This window comes from Rattus norvegicus, chromosome 3 (assembly GCF_021556685.1).
Source record: "Rattus norvegicus strain SHRSP/BbbUtx chromosome 3, alternate assembly SHRSP_T2T, whole genome shotgun sequence".
Classification (NCBI taxonomy): domain Eukaryota; kingdom Metazoa; phylum Chordata; class Mammalia; order Rodentia; family Muridae; genus Rattus; species Rattus norvegicus.
In genome coordinates this window covers 3,460,902-3,475,005 of record NC_141536.1, presented here as the reverse complement: position 1 = coordinate 3,475,005, position 14,104 = coordinate 3,460,902, and the positions used below count along the sequence as shown (strand labels likewise).

Sequence of the window (14,104 nt, the reverse complement as noted above, 5' to 3'; positions counted from 1 at the left end):
GTAGTGGTGGGGCAATAACAGGAAAAGGAAAGTTGGTTGATTGACAGTAGATATCTTGTAAGCAAGGGAAACGTGGGTGCTGTCCTGTGTGGTGTAAGATGTTTGGCACATAATCTCTTGCATTTACCCAGCAGGTACAGCACCCTGCTCACTTGCCTTGCAACCTGAAGACGACTGCAGAGAGCGTCCAGTGTGTGCCAAGCAGTAGATTTCTACTGGTGGAGCACCAGTGATACTGACAAAGATATCTATCTCATGACTCTTGAGATATCTCTATATGTGTGTGGTTCTAGGGCTGGGAAGGAGGAGAGCCTTGTACATATCATGCAGGTGCTCTACTACTGCCAAGACACAGCCTAGACCTTGGCAGAGTTTTTCAGAGACAGGATCTCTGTGTGTATGTTAGGCTAGTCTTGAACTTATAAGCCCCTCCTGCTTCTGCTCTGAAATGCAAGGATAAAGGTTTCAGACAGCTTGCAGATGTGTTTTTGTTGTTGTTGTTTTTCTTTTTTTTTTTTTTATAGTTCCCTCTCTTGATTTCAATATACTCAAACACCAAGGTTTTCTGTTTTCCTTGCTGCCTTAGTACAGATGTGTTGGAAGAATTGAGGTCAGGGGCCATCTTTGTGGGTTGGTGTCAGCTCCACTCATCTCAGACCTACCCTGGACTCTGGTGAGCTTTGGCTGTCCTAACTGTATAGCAAGTCACTGAGATGGGTAGATGTTAGGTCTCGCCAGTCTCAGTGCATCATGACTTTTATTTTATTTTTGGTTTTGTTGTTGTTTGTTTGTTGTTTAATTTGAAAATCTTTTATAACAAAAGTTTTAAAAAAATGTACTTTGATGGCTAGTGGAAGATGCACTCTCTCTTATGCCTTTAAAACCTATTTTAACCTGTCATATGATAAATATCAATAGTCAGAAACCATATTTAAAAAGCACATGAAGGTCTTCAAGTGTTTTAGCATCTAGGGTTGTAAGACCAAAAAGTTTGATGCTTCCTTTGGCAAAATTATACTCAGGAGACTGGTTTCTGCTGTGCACAGTGTTTATCACTTTATTGTTATGAAGTGATACCCGACTATCTCCTGAAGTGGCTGTTTTGGTTCTGGCCACCAGCAGTGTACCAAAGTAGCCATTGTGTAATGGCCTTGCCAGCACTTGTCAACTTTATCATGATCTAAACCCACAATATTTAGACATTTATTATACAATTATATTATAATTATTTATTTGTAATTATATTTAGTTTACATGCTTCCAATTACTACGGGGTTGTCTAAGATAGTTTCTTCTTTAATGAATTGCCTGGTCAAGCCTTTGGCTCAGTTCCTTGTGTATATTTTCTCCTGGTTCCTGCTCACAATGCTCTTTTTTCCTGTTTCCTTTGCTGTATTTTTTTCATTTTTTTCATTATCATTACAATATCTGTCTATTGATCTGTCTGTCTGTCTGTCTATCCAAGTCATTCCCATTGTTTGCCCTAATCTTAAGTAGTATATTTCTTTATTTCTTTATTGACTTATTTTAAAAAGTCAGTATCTTTTGTTTATCAAGTCATGGACTTTGTGTTAACAGACAAGGATGTAAAATATTTTTCTCTGCTCTCAGTTTATAATCTAGTACAACAAAACCAAGAGAATATAATATAAACAAGGGATTGAACCTAGCATAGTCGCTTACTAGCCAATGCTTCTGAGCTCTATGCACAGCCCCAACCTTGTCTTTCTAAAATTATGCTTTGTTTTTGAGATCTACTTGCCTGCAAGTTTCTGCCACTTACAGCTGAGAATAAAATTTTCAAAGTTTTAAATGCTATTAGGATTCCTCCCCACTGCCATTGATTTTTTATTTTTTAGAGAAGATCTTCCTGTGTAGCTCAGTCTGCCATGAAATCTCAATCCTCCGCCTTAGGGTTTACAGTGCTGCCACTGGAGGCCTGCCCCACTATGCCTGGCCTACCTTGGGCTTTAAAATATTGTTTTAGATTTATTTTTTACTATTTTATCACTAGAAATATTTTTCCTACATGCATGGATGTGCATCATGTGGTGCTTTGCGCCTTCAGAGGTCAGGAAGGTGTTCAATCTCCTGGCACTGGAGTTACAGATATAAGCAGCCATGCAGATGCTGGAAATCAGTTGCCAGCACCCGGTCAGGTCACTTACAACCACCACAGCTCCAGGTCCAGAGGATCTAAGGCCCTCTCTGTAGGGACTGCACTAATACAGATTTAACCCCTCGGCCCCTATATGCATAATTTAAAAAATCTTAAAAGATGTAATTTTCTTTTACATTATTGATATTTCCCATTCAAATGTGATCTATGTGATTCTTTTAACTTTGGGTTTATTTTATAATCTTATTCATTTTCATTTCTCACAGGGCTGTTGCCAAGCATTGTATAGTATAGATTCCTGTTATGAATAGGATCTTTTCCTCCTCCTCCTCCATTTCTCTAACTCATGAATATTGATGCCTGAGAAAACTTAAGATTTTTTTTCATACATCTGAAATTAGCAGCAACACCCTTAACTACTTTCTAAAGTTTTGTGTGTGCATGTATAACATGAACAGCTTCTGATGATGGATGACCCATAGTCTCTAGTCTATACACGCATGCACACACACACACACACACACACACACACACACACGAGAAAGAGAGAGGTAGAGAGGGAGAAAGATAGAGACAAAGATAGAGAGACAAAGACAGAGACAGAAAGACACAGAGACAGAGACAGAGACAAACAGAGATGGAGACAGGGAGACAGGGAACACTTTACTGACTGAGCTACATTCCTCCTCCCATGTTTTGTTTTGCTGTGTAGCCTAGGAATGTGTCGGGATGCTTGGTTTTGACCAAGTTTTTGAAATGTATAGTTACAGAATACTATCTATTAAGTCCAGTTGAATATATGATTCGTACACAAACAGGTTTTTTGGTCTGCTTTATTTACTGTTATATCCCTAGGATGTGCAAGAGGGTAGGTGTTTTTCAGTTCAATGGAAGGAAGAACAGATAAATACCAAGTTTTCCATTCACAAGCACAGAGCTATAGTGATTTTGTTTTGAACCAGGCATAGTGGGCAATTTGAAGTAAGAAGATGGTTTGTGTGTCTTCTTATTCTCTGATTCCTTTTATATGGTAGCTCTCTGCCTCACCAGGCTTCTTATTCATGAATTTTCATAACAGCTTTATTTGAAATTGCCTGGTACTGGAATGAACGCATATGTCCCAGACAATGGAATGAACTGTAACAATCACTTGGTGCACTCCATTGGGAGAGATGGCTTCACAGTTGGGGTGAATGGACTCAGACAGTGTTAAACACTTCAAGCAGTACGATGCCACAAGTATTACTTTGTTGGAATTACCTCACTATGGAGGCTGAAAGCAAATTAGTGGTCATTTGGGGTCTGAGGTGGGTAGTGGATGGAGACCTAGGAGAGGTAGAGACAAGTATGTGTGTTAATCGGAGGTGAGGAGAAGGGGCCAGTATAGTGATGTAACTGTTCTTTGCCTGGACTGTGGTGGGGTCTCATGACACATTTGACAAAAGTATGGATGAGCAAACCTTCTCCAATGAACGAAGGTAAAACAGCGGAAGTCTAAACCCAGTGTATGGTTGTGTGAATTTCAGTATTTTTATTGTGATGATAGACTATGTCTGGCCATAATGTGACTTTTGGAGGAAACTGAGCAAAGCGCAAGAAACCTCTTATGTTTCTTCTTACAACTCTGTGAGCCTGTAGTTATGTTGGTAAACTTTTGAGGTCCTGTGGCTCAGTAATTCTGAAGACATCTGCATACATGTCATGGGTAGAGGGCAACACCATGTGTCTTCAATTGTTTTCTACTTTAAAAAATGTATTTATTTATTTGCACTTTTGTGTCTGTTTTGGCTGCTCATATGTAAGTGCTTCACTCGAATGCAGTGCCAGAGGAGGGTGCCAGATCTCCTTGAACTGGAGTGCGGGTGGTTGTAAGCCAGGTAACACATACCCAGTGCTAGATTAACAGCCGAGCACCACCACATCTGGCCTTTACATGGCTGCTGCACACCTGAACTCAGGCTCTTATGCTTGTGCAGCAGTAACGGTACTCAGAGGTCTCCCTAACCCCGTTTGACTGCTTGAAATAGAATAGGCTTTTCTGACATTGGAATTGTAGTGCCCAGTTCCTCGTGCTCATGTGCACAGCTGGTTTCGTGCTTGGGCAGTCAGACTTAGGTTTTGGTTGGAAGCCTGGTATATTTATGGTCCTTAAGACATAAGACCTCCCTCTCTCCATCTCACACCCTGAATACTTGGCCATTTCTCATCCTTCTTCTCAGCACACATTATACAGGGCATCACTGATGCAGATGGGAGCTGCAGAACTCCTGATCCACTAAGATGTGAGACATGTCATCTGCTGACTCCTGTGGTCCCTTACCGAGCCACTCTGTTAGGCTTCCCTCACCATGATGCACTTTATCCTCTAAGACTCGAGTCAGTGTGAGGCCTTCCTCTGTAAGTTGCTTCTGTCAAGTGTTTGTCCCAGCCACGAGACTAGAAGTCAGAAAGTGGAGAGATGGGCTGGGCTGTTCCTCACTTGGTTCAGAACTTGCTTGGTCCCTACCATCAGATAATCCCAGGCACAGAGACTGCAGTTGCACACGCTGTCAAGGTGCATTCTAGCTGCAGCATGGCTCAGGACTCTGTGCCTTTGCACCTGACTGATAGCCCACTGCGTAGCTGGACTGCATCATAGGAGATGACCTGTCCTCACCTTTCTCTAGTATTACTTCTCTCTTCTTTCCTTCTCCTCTCTCCCCACCCTGTTTCTTCTTGTATTCCTTTCAGCAGACTGGACTGCCCCAGTGATCCTGCACTTCTGCTTGTCATGCAATGGAAGATGGCTGTGTTGCTGTCTGCTCAGTAGTGTTACAAGTGATATGTGATTGGCCAGCATCACCCTTTTTATTATTCTTGGGTAATTTTCCGTATTCCACGTGTTTCTCCTGAAAATAGGTGTTTGAGTTGCTTTGTTTTTATTACAAATGAAACATGTCTGAGAGACCAAGGAGGGGCATTCCTGACTAACGGAGCACATATATGTTTAATGTCTTAAGAAACTTCTGGGGGTTTCTAAAGTGTTCCTACCATGTTACACTCTCAGTAGCATGGCACATTCCATCCTTCCTCAGAGTAAGAGGAACTTCCAGGGAAACAGAAGTGGCTTAAATCAGAAAAACAAATTCACTCAAGAAGAGCTTTGAATCACTAATAAATGTTGACTGAAACACAGAAACATGGTAGAAGCACTTTGGAATGCCTCCTGTGTCTAGCTAGTGTCTGTGGACACCCATGTGCTCTTTTTTTATTTTTTTTACTCTTTCCCAGGTGTTTGGACAGACCAAGGATACAGACATGCATGCCTGAGGACATAATGTTTTAATTATACAGATGTGTGTGGCATCCAGCTTGAAGTTCTCTGTAAACAGGGCCAGCTGTTCCTGACATTTTCCTCTTCTCTGCTTTTTCTTTGTATAGAGGCATATAATGAAAAATGATGATTTCTGTTCCCTCTGATCAAAGACTGTTAACCTTTCAGCTATAGCCTTATCACAAAGCCAAGAACTACTCATTGAAGGGGGGAAATGGGCCTGTTGACATTTTACAGGATTTTTGGAAATGTTAAAGATCTTTTTGAGGGTGGGGCCAAGGGCACAAATACCTGTAATGTGTGCACTGTCCTGAGTGTCCTTACATTCTCAGGAAACAGGCGGTTACTGCTTTGTCTGTACTCTTGGAACAAACACATACCCTCCTGAAAGGACCAAAGTTAGTTGTGCTGATAGAGGGGCACGTGGTAGACTGGGCTGAGGCCTTCACAGCCTCCGTTGAGGGAGTAGTACTGGAGGGGGGAGCCTTTCTGTCCAGTATTCTTTTCTTTCTTTTTTTTTTTTCCGGAGCTGGGGACCGAACCCAGGGCCTTGCGCTTGCTAGGCAAGTGCTCTACCACTGAGCTAAATCCCCAGCCCCCTGTCCGGTATTCTTAAACAATGCTTGCCATTTGGGGCTTTGATACATTGCTTAGGCTACGACTTGGCAGGACACTTCCATAGAGCAGGACACACAGACTGGTATGGTACCAAAGTGGCAGGAAAGCAGTTTTTTTTTCATTTAAGAATTTAAGAGGAGGGCTCAAAACCTCTGCACTCTGAATTTTGGTCAATCGTCATTGGCTATCTGTTAGTCTGGCAGGCATGAGTTTTAAAAACACGAAAACAGTATTGGAAAAGGATGTTCCGGCTCAGGGGGAAACCCAGGCTTTGCCAACCTGACTTTAAACATCTTTTTTCATAGAACTTAGCACAGCTAGTGATGCTGGGGGTGGGGTGGGCAGTGTAGGGAAGAAACTTAATTATGCAAATTTTGATCTTAAAGCTTTATTCCTATGTTTCCTGGCAGGCTGTTCTTTAATCTCTAGAGCAAGATTGCTCAGAATTACCATATATTCTCATTAATTTCATTAAAATTATAGCAAAGGTTGTTTTTGCTATAATCAAGAGTGATTTTGATTAATATTTAGGAAATCAAACGCCTCGCCAGCAGTGGGAATGAGAATAACCTTCTCAGTTAGTCGTCCTTTCTCTTCCTTCTCACCCCTTCTTGCAAAAGCCCAAAGATACAAATGCACCAGAGGGATTTTTAAGAGTCTGTTTGCTTTTGCAGATAGTTCTATGGAAAACACTCCAAAATGGGAGTCCATTTTCCTCTCTCCTGAGTGTGAAGAAAGAACACACGTGTGCACACCAGCCTGCCTTGGCTGGCAACAAACAGTGCCAGGAGCACACACCCTCTCTTACAGGCTGACTGTTAAGTCAGCAGAGAATGCTGGGAAAATCTAGAAGATGAAGCAAGTAACATACCCATGTACCCATGTAAAGAGGACATGAAAATTGCAGACAGGTATTAGATAAAAAGTAACAGACCAGTCAAAGATGATCTATCTTTGCTTTTAGAAACCATACCTACTGAGGCATCCCACATTATGACTTGCTCTGATTTCAAACCATAGTTTGCCATGTGTTTTTTTGTGCTTATGATCTGTTCATGAGCGTTCACTAGTACACTATGTACAGTGTGAGGAGGAGCAGGTCATTGAGGGAGAAAAAGATACTGGAAAGATAGTCATTTGACACGCTATAGTTTCTAATGTTTCAACCACACCCTCCTCCATTTTCCTCCCTTCTTTCCATTCTTTTGAGTACTGATGCTGGAAACCATGACCTTGTGTGTGCTAGGCAAACACTCTATCAATGATTCTCTGTTGCCTCCTTATTGATCTGTGTAATAATTTTTGATCACAGGATAGGTGTAAAATAGTGTATCTTCACTATCTCCTCCTTCAAGGAGTGCTCAGTACTCTAATCAAAGACAGAACCCATTTGTCTATTGTCTTTTTCCTTGCCAACCTCTATGGTTCCTGCTTTTAGGAAAAAGTGGGGCCAGCTTACAGGTTCAGAGGTTCAGTCCATTATCATCAGGGCAGGGGCAGGACAGTGTCCATACAGATGTAGGGCTGGAGAAGCTGAGAGTTCAACATCTTCCAAGGGCAGATAGGAGAAGACTGGCTTGCAGGCAGCTTTTAGGAAGTCTTGTCAGACTATTTCTTATGTTTGGACACTGTAGGTATCTGTGTTGCACTGCTTTCTTAGGGCTATTGGGACACAGTGGAGTTAAAGTATACATTAACAACTGGCCACACAGCAACATTTGATCCATTAAAGACTGAATACATGACAGTATGTATTATTTACTTCTTTATTGCTTTGAAAGACACCATGGCCAAAGCAAATTAAAAATAAAATTAGGATGATGTTTCCAGAAGGTTAGAGTCCATGATGGCAAAGAGAAGAGATTGGTGTCAGGAGCAGCTGAGAGCTTACATTTTGGGTAATTTAATGTGAGCATGAGTGACTGTGTGTGTGTGTGTGTGTGTGTGTGTGTGTGAGCGCGCGTGAGCACGCGCGTGCATGCACAAGAGTGTGTATATTTATGTGTATGTGTATGTATATGTGTAAGAAGAGAGAGAGAGAGACAGAGAGACACACACACAGAAAGAGAGATTGATATGTACCATGGTGCCTGTGGAAGTCCAAGAAAAGTTATGGAGTTGATAATTTCCCACCTCTACATCGGTTCAAGGAATTGAGTTCAGGTTATCAGGGTTTCTGCTTTTTATGCAGAAGATAACTGTACAATAAACTGGATAACTCAAAATTTGAAAAGAAATAATAATTTTTTCCAATTCCCCAGAATAGAATTCCCCAGAGTTCAAAATATCAGCAGAGCCATGCTCCTGAGTGTTCTTGGATTTGAATGGAATCCTTCCCCCCCCCCCGCCCCATTCTTAACTACTTTGTATCTCACTAAAATATAAGAACAGCTAACCAGTTTCCTGTGGATAGATGTGATGACTTGGAAGCCTTTCTTCTGGATTTAGATTAGTGTGAGCAAAGGATGTGTCCCTCAGGTGAGTGGAATGCCATTCTTTGTCACCTCAGCTTTCACAAGTCCTTTGTAATCACAGTAATTGCAAGAAGCTGTGCAGACAACAGGGTCATGGTACAATGTTCACAAATGCCAATGTGTAGCAAAGGCCTAATAATACACTAGGTGTGAATTATGAACCTCAATTAAGGCCTTTGCCAGTCATATTGCCCAGTTAGAATATACATAATTGTAAGTAGAACTCCATTTTTTTTTTACAAAAAGAATATTTGCTTGTTAAAAGTTTGACATTCAAGAGTTAGCTTAATAGGATGTGGAAAGATTTCCCAATGAATACTGCAGACCTCAGAAGAACAAAGGAGAGCACATGGTTTATTTTAAACAGATGTCACCTGCTGTGGAAACTTCTTTCAGGCAAAGAATACAATGTTCTTACTGTTCTCCAGGCCTGTGATGGACTGTTATATACATAGGAGAAAGGGGGAAATAGTCTCTCTATTTCTGCTTTGAACTAGATGCCTAAAGCAACACAAATCCATCCATTAACATTTTGGGTATTAGGCAGCTGAAAGATTCCCACTAGAATAAAGTTCAGCTTTAGCAGCGTTGTCCTCCTCTGAAGGCTCTAGTTTCTTTGCCTTTCCTGAGTTTGTTCTTATTGTTTGTTTTGTTTCTTTTTGTTTTGTGAAATGTGTCTTCATCTCATGGATCATGGCTCCTTCCCCTGATCCACTGACTACATGTTGTGTGATTATCACTCTTCTTTTCTTATCATGACCCTAGAATTCACTTTGAGCCTGTCCAGATAATACAAGATAATAACTGTATCTCCAATACCTTAGAAGCTAGCTTAGTTACATCTTATAGTGATTTCTGCCTCATAAAGTATCAACTGTGTATGCCCTGACACTCGAAATGAGAACACCCCTGAGGGATTGCATGCATTACAGGAAATTGAACATTATATCATTAGCATTGTGTCATGATGTCACACTGTTTTTATTTTACATAAAACCACAATAGATTCTCAGAAAAGATCATATCTAGACAACTTCCATATATGGTTTTAAAAACAGTGTAAGATCTTATGAAAACCAGAAATGAAAATTCCACAATATGTGTGTTAAGTGCGGGGTCAGCTGAAATGACTCAGACCCATTGCAGGGGCCTAAGTATTTTTTCCTTCCACTAAGTGGTGGTTAATGAGCACACAGTAAGCTAAGTGGACTGTGCATGCAGTCTTCTTCTTTTGTAGCCTGGGTTCTGCTATTTTTGCACAGGTCTGGTATTCATGTTTTTGCATGTGTCTCATTTGGTAATATCTATGTTACTCACAACACAGGTCTAAGTGTGACAAACATGTTGAGTGTACAGTGGGGTTGTGTCTCAGCGGCTCTACCACAGGTGTCTTGCCTCAGTCCTCTTGGGCATTCTTTGTGCAGAAATGTTAGAACTCATCTACCCAGTGATCCCACAGGGATGTGGGGTGATAGCCAGGACATAATGATTCTCTGGTTGGGGGGGGGGGAGGGACATGATGCTTTAAGTGTGTTTTAAAAATTATCACTTTTACTTTTGAAATTATAACATAATCCCAACATTTCTCCATTCCCTCCACTTCTCCTCCCACCAAACCCTTCCATGTGGGCTGGAGAGATGGCTCAGTATTTGGAAGTGTATTTTACTCTTCCAGAAGAACTGAGTTTGGTGCCTAGTACCCTTGGCAGATGGCTCACAACTGCCTGGACTTCTAGCTCACAGGCTCTGATGCCTCTGGTTGCCTTGGGCATTCACACATACACAGGATGAAAATAAAATAAAATAAAATGTTAAAATGACTCCCATCTACTCTTGCTTGTTCTCTTTTAAGTCCACAACCTCCTTTTTCATTAATTGTTCTTACATGCAACTATGTATAGATTTTCCTACATACATAAATATAACCTATTCAACCTGTCTAATGTTGCTTGTATGTTTATATTTTCAGTACTGACTACTTGGTATTGGGTAAAAATTGACCTGCTCTTCCCCGGGAAAGACTATCAAAGTCTCAGCATTTCTTAGTTGCATGTAGTTCTTTGTGTAGAGTTGAGGCTTCACAGGCTTTCATCCACTTTGGTGTGTCCTTTAGCTTGGTAAATCAATTAACTTATTGAGGCTTAGTTACTGAGAAGAAACTGTGTGACTGAAAGGCAGCTGCATCACCAAAAGCTCACCACAGAGGCTGGGGAGAGGGTTCAGTCCGTAAAGTGATTGCTGCATAAGCACAGGAGTCTGAGCTCAATACCAACACCCACGTGACAAGCCAATGCTAGTGGCACACACTTGTGCTCTCATTGTTGGTGAAAGGGGGAGAGCAGATCCTTGGCACTGAGTAGCAAGCTGACTTGACTTAATTGCTATGTTCTGTGTATGTATGAAAGATTCTGTCTCAAAAAAAGAAGGGCCTTCAAATACCCACAAAGGTGTGTGTGAATCTAAACATAGAAACATACACACACACAAACACACCTGCACATACATCTACAAAGTTTGGTTTTGAAGTTCCACCCCAGCATGGGTGATGGCTCACCAAAGCTGTAGACATAGAGCGCTCTGAACAATTTACAGGTAGCCCGAGGAACCAGAGGCATTTTGTTAAGTTTTATGTGCCCTACAAGTCTACCTTCTCACTCTAGGAAGGGATTAGCAGTGACTGACTTTATGGAGGACCATACTTTGAGTTGTTGGAAGGGACAAAAGTCCTTAAAGAAAATGGTGTGCAGTAAAGAGTCACAGGGTAGGTTGTAGTTAGACTGAAACTAAAATCCTTGCCCTGCCTTGTTTAGAGCTGCTTCACTCCAGTCCATTTCTATCTTCAAGAGGCCTCCTTCATGATATACCTTCCTCCTCTTCTTTGAGGTAGGGTTTCAGCGTGTAGCCCTGGCTGGCCTAGGACTTGACACGTACACCAAGCTGTACTTGAAATCGCTGTGCATACCAGGCTCGCCTTGCGCCTGTAGTAGAACGTCTGCTGACTCCCAGTTTCTGAGAGTAGAGAGGCTCTCGAGAGGACCTGGATTCATTTCCCAGCATCCACACGATAACTCGCAGATGCCTCTAAGTCCAGTTTTAGGGGGTCCGATGCCCTCTTCTGATCTCCAAGGATTCTTGCACACTCATTGATTTTATGTGTGTGTGTGTTTGTGTGTGTGTATCATATTAATAACATATTAAATAAATAAAAAATATATTTATTTCTTGCCTATGTAGGTGCAGAGTATCACTCTTTGCCTTTGCTGAGGAAAGGTTTCCTCTTTCAAATTAGCTGCCCCTAAGCCATCATCCAGCTCACACACAAGTCTTGAATCTCCTTCCTTCATTTTAAAAACTACCTAAAAATTAAAACTACCTAAAAACTAACTTAAAATTGTCTTCTTCTTTGCAGGATATGGAGACTTCGATGATTTTAATCTGGAGGATGCACTGAAAGAAACTTCCTCAGTAAAGCGTGACTCAAACCAACAAGTCCACCAAGCAAACACAAGTGGTCGGCCATGCACCACACTGACAATCTTGCCTTCAGAAAAGTACACGCATATGAGACTAGCTGTGCCTCCATCTACCTGTTTGTTCTGTTGTGCAAGGCTTGTGTCGTCTCGTCATACGTGTGTCATCTTCCTTTTTCATTTAGAAAATTTCACAATTTTCATTATGTTGAAACCACAAGAGAACATGCATCTGCCTTCGCCTTTTTTCTGCTGTACAAAAAGAGAACTCTGACCCGTTTCATTCCTCTCACTGTTTTGTTTTGAGACAGGGTCTCTTGATTTAGCCCGAGTTGTCCTGAAATTCTCTGTGCCGACAAGGCCGGCTTTGACTTGGGTCCGGTACTAGAGCAACAGTGACTCTTGGCCACTGATGTGCATTTCTAGCTTCAGAACCCATGACTTTTTATGATTCTTCAGTGTGATCCCCACAATGGCCTCGGGGACCTATATCGAGACCATTCTCACGATGTGACTTCCGTTAACCATAAAGCAGCCACTGTGTTTTACAATCTGCTTCCTTTCGTCCTCCCTTCCCCCTTCAGAGAGCCACTTTAGCACCATAACTAGAAGGACAGGAACAATCAGAGCCCCATCAAATCCAGCAGATAATGAGGTGTGGGAAGTGAGGAGGCCAGACTCACCTGAGAAGGGACACAAGGAGGGACTCGTTAGGACTCCATCTGGGACAGGGTCAAAAGGAGCCGTGTAGAATTTTTAGCTGCACATATGAAAAGTTAGCAAAGGCACCCATGTGAATGTTAGATTTAATTCAACAGAATCCCATCTGGTTGGTCACTGTGCCTTACGTGAAAGCCATGCGTTTCCACTTCCCTATTGCTTTGGGTGACGATGGCTGCCAGAATCCAGGTACAGGAGTCAGAAGGGGTGAGCTGAACTTGACTTAAGCCCCAGCCTATCCCCATAGCTCCCAGGTTAAACATGAGCCATTCATAGTCGAGCAGAGTTGGGCAACCTGAGGCCTAAGGAGAAGTCTTCAACGAAGATATTCAGACGTTTTCTTGAAATTCTCTAAGTTTTTGAAGATCTCGGGAGAGTTTGTGTATGTGGGTCACATCTATAAATACTTCTCATCTGAGAACTTAGAACTAAAAACTGATATTAATCTGAGGAAAATAAAAAGCCATATGCATTTACATATGTGGTGGGTTTTTATGAGAAATAACTGTGCTTATAAGGTGAAAACATAATTTAGAGTAATGAATGACATTATTTTATAGTTTTCTGTAATGTCTGGCTTCAATAGAATGCGTCTGGATTCTGTGTGTGTGTGTGTGTGTGTGTGTGTGTGTGTGTGTGTGATTGCATGCATGTCTGTGTGTGTATGTTCGTGTGTGTGTGTGTGTGTGTGTGTGTGTGTGTTACTGTGAGACAGACCTAGGAATCACTTTGTAGACCACACTTTACTAGACAGACCAGACTGGCCTCAAATTCACAGAGATCTGTCTACCTGCCTCTACCTCCCCACCCCCCGACCCCTATGCTGGGACTACAGATGTGTGTTACCACTCCTCCTGGATTTTTAATATCTGCATCTGGACTGAGCAATTATAAGTTCCTGAGGTTCAGTACAACATGCGGAGAAAATCCAGAGTCATGCAAATATGTAGGAGAAAAGGGCAAAGAACTCAATGTGCTTTTTTTCTTTAGTATTTTCTTATTTATTTATTTACTCCCTTTTTGTCCAAATTGCTGCCAGTTTCCCTGCTCCCTTACACAATCTCTCCCTCTATCTCGCCCCTTCTCCTCAGAGAGGGTGGAGCCCCCAGGGTATCCATCCCCACTCCCCACCCCCCACACCTAGCTGGCACATCTAGCCTCTTTGGGGCTGGATTCATTCTCTTCCACTGAGGCTAGTAAGGTAGCCCAGCCAGGGAAACAGGATTCACAGGCAGGCAACAGCTTTAGGGACAGCCCCTGCTCCAGTTGTTTGGAGCCAACGTGACCAAGCTGCATATCTGCTACACATGTGTGGGGACGTAGGGCCAGATGTGCATGCTCCCTGGTTGGCGGTTCAGACCCTGAGAGCTCCAAGGGTCCAGGATAGTTG

At 42.1% G+C, this 14,104-nt stretch overlaps 1 long non-coding RNA gene and 1 pseudogene across 2 annotated transcripts in view; one reads left to right on the top strand and one right to left on the bottom strand.

Moving 5' to 3' along the window:
* Positions 1 to 13,186, top strand: part of LOC148006399 (uncharacterized) — a 39,084-nt gene extending 25,898 nt beyond the window's left edge. The window contains exon 5 of the long non-coding RNA XR_015684150.1: positions 11,934 to 13,186. This is a non-coding gene — a long non-coding RNA (uncharacterized LOC148006399). The remainder of the gene's footprint in view (positions 1 to 11,933) is intronic.
* Positions 1 to 14,104, bottom strand: part of Nid2-ps16 (nidogen 2, pseudogene 15) — a 1,080,338-nt pseudogene that overhangs the window by 271,313 nt on the left and 794,921 nt on the right.